The following is a 5,640-nucleotide window of genomic DNA, read 5'->3' as shown; positions in this document are numbered from 1 at the left end:
ATAAAAGGCCGTTTCTCCCTTAACCGCTTCCGCATACACACACCAGGTGTGACAATTCTGGGCGCTGGAGCCTTTCTGTGTCTTGATCCAGGTGGTAGTGACACGGGTTTTATACATCTGCGAAAATTCATCGAGCTGTACGTTACATCTTCATTAAGGGGAGAGGGGGGAGACACAATAACATGGGCCACGCTGCCCCCCGCCCGCCCTGGCTGCTGGCGACAGGTGTCTTTCAGAGACCCGGAGCGCTGCTGTCTCTGCCGAGCCCGGGAGTCGCGTGCCGCGCAGGGCCTGGCGAGGTTCCCACGGCAACCGCAAGCCGCTCTCCGCTTCTCCTAAGTGACGAGGTGCGAGCCAAGACCCGGAGCTCGGATTTTGGAACCGGAGCCATAGAGCGCGGCTAGAGCGAGATCGCGGCCGGCGAGTGAGAGAGAGGCCGCCCTTGGTCTGGCGCTGGCGTCCCGAGGGCACCCTGCAAACACCACTCCCCAGCCCTGACTGTGGCCTCGAGCTGCTGCATCACACGCCCCTGGGGATTCCTTCTCAGCTTTGCAGGTGGGGAGACGAGGGCTTGGCTCATCCCCAACCTCACCGGAGAAGGAGGGACAAGTCAGGCTCTGACCCCAGTGGCCTGCTTCCCGCCCTGCGAGGACCAGGTGAAAGGCGCGCGGACCAGGAGGAAGGCGCGAGGGCCCGGGGCTCTGGCAACTCCTGGGGCTCTGGTTCTGGCTCTGCTAGTAACTTGCCTGTGGTCTTGAAGTCCTCTCTCCTCTCTGGCTCTTAGAGATGAGACACCATCACCAGTATCTCAGAGTAGCTGTCAGCAAGCGTGTGAACAATCGAGTGTAAAGCCAGCTTGTAAGCTGTAAAGTGTCTTGCACATGTCAAGGACCATCACGGTTGCCTCTCTATTGCTGTCTTGTCCTCTTCGTCACCCCGGCCCCAAGGGCAGCCTCGGTGACATCCAGCTGCACAGTGAGCCTGGTCTCGGAACTCTCCATGCCCAGGGATTTCAGCCTGCAGGTGAGTCGCTCCTCTTTCTCCTCCCCAAGGAATGGCCCACAGCGGCTCACCAGAGGCCAAGGACCCTCTGGTCCCCAGACTTAGAGGGGACCACAGAGGCAGCACCCTCCACCCATGCGCTTGCACATGTCTCCTGCCCTCTGCCCTGTGTCTGGGCGGTAGAAGGTCCCCACTAAATGAGGATGTCTGGGGCCCCAGGACCTGGCCCCTGGGACACGGGCCATTGAGTAACGAATGTCCTTTGGATGCCACGTGCCGGGCATGTGTTGGGACAGTCTCTGTGAATGTGTGTGTCATGTGATGCTTGTGAGTGGCGTTTGTGCCTGGCGTGCATCCCTCAGTGTCTGTGTGCACTTGCGATGTATACCTGAGCGTGTGTATGTAAATGTGTGTTTATGGCTGTGTGGACGGTGCATGCAGGTGTGTGTTGTGCGCTCGTGGCATATGTGTTTACCGTGCATCTATTTGCGTCTTCACTGGTGTGTGTGCAGATCTAAGTGGGCATGTGTTGGGCTGCACTCCCGGATGAGTGGCACTGTCAGGACTGCCGTGGTGTGTGCATGGCAGTGCGCTGGGGGTCTTAGGGCAGCACTTCTATCTCTTCCCCTCACCTGGGCGACCTTCTTCCCCTAACTGAGGACTGCGTAGGGAGGCCCACAGGCCTGCCCAGGCCGGCTCCTGCCCCTTCCACATACTTTTGGCCAGGGCAGGGGCCAGGGTAGGTGAGTGAGCCTGGAGCAGCGCTAATGTGACACCCCTCCCTGCCTGGCCTCCTCCCCTCCCCACAGCAGGAGCAGCAGCGGGAAAGGTTGGCGGAGGGGGGCTATTTTGGGAGCGTCTCCTTAGCAACAGCTGCCACGGCCGTCTGTGGCGGTTTTTCTATAGGTGCTAAAATATTCCACCCTGGTGACTACTGAGTGCCGGGGGGTGGGGGGTGGGTGTGGGTGGCGGGCGGGAGAGACCCCTACAGTCCTCAGTCCCCAGGACACAGCCTGCTGGGATGGGTCCTGGCCCTCTGGACCCCCAGTATCCCTCTCCCCACCTCTGGACCTTACCCTTTGGAGCTGCCAGGCTTTTGGAGTCCAGAGGCAGCCAGCTGTGTCCTGATTTGATTTCTCATCTATGCAGCTGGGTGGCCTCAGTTTGCCTCATCTGCAGAACAGGCTGGCTGGCCTGTAAGGAACTCTCCAGTGTAAAACTCTGGACTGCAGCTCTGGCATTTCCAAGGGGCCCTTTCTCTCTCCTGCCCATCTGTGCCACCTGCGTGGCCCCAGTCCCCTAGCCTTGTCCTCCTTGCCTTTTGCACAGCTTTTCAGGACCCTGTGGGAGCCAGGACTCCTGAGCAGGCCCCCAGCTCTGGCTGGGTATCGAGTGCTGTGCTGGCCTGAAATGACCTTTCTGCAATCCTTGGAGTTGAAACAGGTTCAAATCCTTGCTCAGACATTTGCTCACTCCCTGACCGACCCTCGGCAGGCTGCGTGCTCTCCCTGTGTATCAGTTCCATGAGGAGCTGCAGCAGCCTCTGCCTCGTGGAGTTGTGGGAACTGGGCAGGGAGCTTTGGTAAAATGGATGGATGCATGGATGAAGGATTTCCCATCATTCCCTCTCAAACTTCAGTGTGATCGTCACTCTTCTCTTCCAGAGAGTTCTCTAGCCACCCAGGTTACGCGTTCCAAAAAGTACCCATGATTCAGTTTTCCTGTTGCTAACAGTGCCTGTATCATAGAGTTCCTGTAGGGGTCAGGTGAGACGGCGGCTGCAGGGGTCTGGACTGGCGCTAGGCTACGGCACCAGCTCGGCAGAGCCACACTCTCCTCACCCACTGAGGATGTGCTTACCAGGTCTGCTTGCAGCCAGACAGGTCCCGCGACAGAGGAGGCCTCTGAGGTCCAGAGAATACAAGTGACTTGCCCAAAGACACACAGATTCTGACACCCAAGCCTTTCTCCTAGCGCCTCACACACACACACACACACACACACACATACACACACACACACACACATACATACACACTGGTCTCTCCACACCTGTCTCACATCATCCCTCCCCACCCCCCCACCTCCAACAGGGACAGAAACTACTTAAACCCTGGGCTGGACATGGCAGATTCCTCCTTTCATCTTTAATCATCTCAAGACAGCTGTCCAGAGCAGGTGCTCTTCCCACTTGCCATACAAGACCCAGGTGCAGAAAGGAGAGATGAGTGGCCCAGGGAATGATGGTCCTTCTCAGCACCCCAAACCTCTGCCCACGTGGAGCTGCCCTTCCTGCTTCTTCTTACCTCCTCCCCAGCCACCCTACTTGCAGGGACAGAACAGCTGTCCCCCAGGGAGCAGCCTAGGCCCAGCCAGGTGACCCCATCCCTGCCACACACGTGACCTGACACTGAGGGACTGATCCTGCGGGAGTAGAGGCTCTGCGTGTAGACATCCCTGTCCCCATGCCCCTCCTTCTCTCCGCACTGCACCCGACTCCCAGGGCAGCCACAAGACTGCTGGTCCTTTGCTGCACCTCTACCCTGCCGCTTCCCACCTGTGCAAGGGCACCAGGTATACACTTTGCTACCTGGGTGCTCGGGCAGCGGGTCCACCCATCCACACACAAGTGGAAGATTCACACCAGGGCACATCAGACCTGCTGGCTGCCTGAAAGCGCAGCAGGGTCACAGGGGAGGGGAGACAGGCACAGACGGAGACACAGTACCCTGTGGTCCTCCACAGTCTGCACCAAGAAGGAGCACCTGTGCACGGGCCACCACTCCAAGCTGTGCCTTTCTCCTACATTCACCGAACTGTTCCCACCTCACAGACAGGTTAAATAAACAATTCAGTCAAGGTCGTGGAGCTCCTCAGTGCTTTTGAGCCCGGTAGACCTGATTCCCAGACTCGCTGAGTAGGAACTGAACTGGGCTCATGCCCAGCCCAGCGGCTGACACAGGGCAAGTGTAGAGTGAATGAGCTGGGGGTGAACGATTTGTGCTTGAGCCATGCGGAGGCCCTCTTGGGGAAGTGACACCGAGGCTAGGCTTGGAGAACAGCTGGGATCTCTGGGCAAAGAAGGGAGAAGGGCATTTCAGGCAGGAGGAACAGCACGCGCAGGGAGAGAGGTGTGGAGGCAGCTGGTGTGTTCTGGGATCCGTGGGAATCAGGGTGTACGTGTGGGTATGTGGCGCGCGGGATAAGGTGGGGCTGAGGAGTTGGCACTGGGTCCCTTTGGGTGGTTGATCGAACAGGGAAGGCAACAGTCACAGTGGCCCTGTCCTCCGGGATCAGCCGGGAGGAACAGGGGAGGGAAGTCAAATTCACCTAGCTCTCCACCTGTCTCTCTCTAAACCAAAGACGGCCAGGATCCTGGAAAGTTCTAGGTCTAAGCTTTCTCTCCTCCTGCCCCTGGGAGAGAGAAGCACGGCTCCTCTGGTCTCTTCAGCGAGTGAAGTGGTAGAATAACCCCGATGCAGCCGGCTCGCCAGGGACCGTGCGGTGCAGGGGGCCCAGGCCCGGGCGCAGGGGCGCTGCCAGAGGAGAAGGGCCCTATCCTCCCTTATGAAGACAGCTTAGTGAGACCCGGAAATGGGGGCTGGCAGAGAACACGAGACAGGGGTTGGGTCTGGCTGTGCCACCTCCAGGTGACCTTGGGAGGACCCTCCTGGTGCTTAGTCTGTGGGTCTGTAAAGCGGGCAGTGCTGACAGGTGAGCAAGAGGCTCCCTCGGGCCGGGCCACTTCGGTCTCCCGCAGCAGGTGCTTAAGGGCCCTAATGCTGGCCCCGCAGGAGGGAAGGAGGACCCTCAAACGGAGGAGCGGGCGCCCCGGCACCCCAGGCCGACCGCCCGCTCGCTCCCACCCACCCCTCCTCTGATGCGAAGAGCCCTCCCCGCTCGCCCCCCCCGAGGGGCTGGAAAACCCGGGAGCGGATCCACGGAACGGGTTCTGGGAGGAGCGCTCGTGGGGCGCAGAGGAAAACCCGGCCAGGATCTCAGGCAGGAGCGGGGCCGGGCAGCCCCCAGCCCAGGCCCCTGCCCCGCGCCGCGCGCCCTGCGGGAGCCCGTTTCACTCCCGGGTCGGAGCAGGGGACCAGGCAGGGCCTGGCCTCGAGGGCCGCCGGGGACTCCCGGCTGGGGGTGCGCGCGGCTCCGCCGCGGGGCGCGGGTCACGTGCGAGGAGGGGCGAAAGTGTCGCCGCGCGGGGCGGCGTTCGGGAGTTGGGAGTTCTCGGCGCGCCGCGGGCGGCGGGAGCTCGGGCTCCCGGGCGAGCCGGGGACGGGCGGAGGCGGGGGCCGGGGTCCCAGACAGAGGGGGCGCCCCGAGAGGGAGAGGGAACAGGGAAGGACTGAGCCATCCAGGGAGACGGGCGGGAACGCGCAGGGGACAGAGGCAGCGCAGAGGCCGGCCGGGGAGAGGCGACAGGGACCCCGCTCGGCGACAGCGACAGAGCCAAGGGAGGCAGGGGCGACCGGAGAGGGACGGAGCCGAGGCAGCGGGGACGAGCGGGCAGCGAGGGCGCAGTGGTGGGTGGGGAGCGGGGAGGCGACCCCAGGCCAGCTGGCCGCGAGGGTCGCGGGTCGGGCACCAGCGAGCGGGGCTCGGGGCGAGGTGACAGAGAGGGACAGCGCGGGG

At 61.7% G+C, this 5,640-nt stretch overlaps 1 protein-coding gene across 2 annotated transcripts in view; it reads left to right on the top strand.

Annotated features, from left to right (window-relative positions):
• Window positions 1–395: 395 nt before the first annotated feature.
• Kcnj4 (potassium channel, inwardly rectifying subfamily J, member 4) overlaps window positions 396–5,640 on the top strand; it is a 28,638-nt gene continuing 23,393 nt past the window's right edge. Inside the window, exons 1-2 of one of the 2 annotated variants that reach the window (XM_005379255.2) lie at window positions 396–656; window positions 785–1,023. The gene's annotated coding sequence lies outside the window, so the exon portion shown is untranslated. Of the gene's footprint in view, window positions 1,024–5,640 lie in introns of both variants that reach the window. The other variant, XM_005379254.2, reaches the window with a different exon arrangement.

This window comes from Chinchilla lanigera, unplaced genomic scaffold (assembly GCF_000276665.1).
Source record: "Chinchilla lanigera isolate Chin_1 unplaced genomic scaffold, ChiLan1.0 scaffold00012, whole genome shotgun sequence".
Taxonomy (NCBI): Eukaryota; Metazoa; Chordata; class Mammalia; order Rodentia; family Chinchillidae; genus Chinchilla; species Chinchilla lanigera.
The sequence above is the reverse complement of the archived record's forward strand: the minus strand, read 5'-3'. Positions and strand labels throughout refer to the sequence as shown.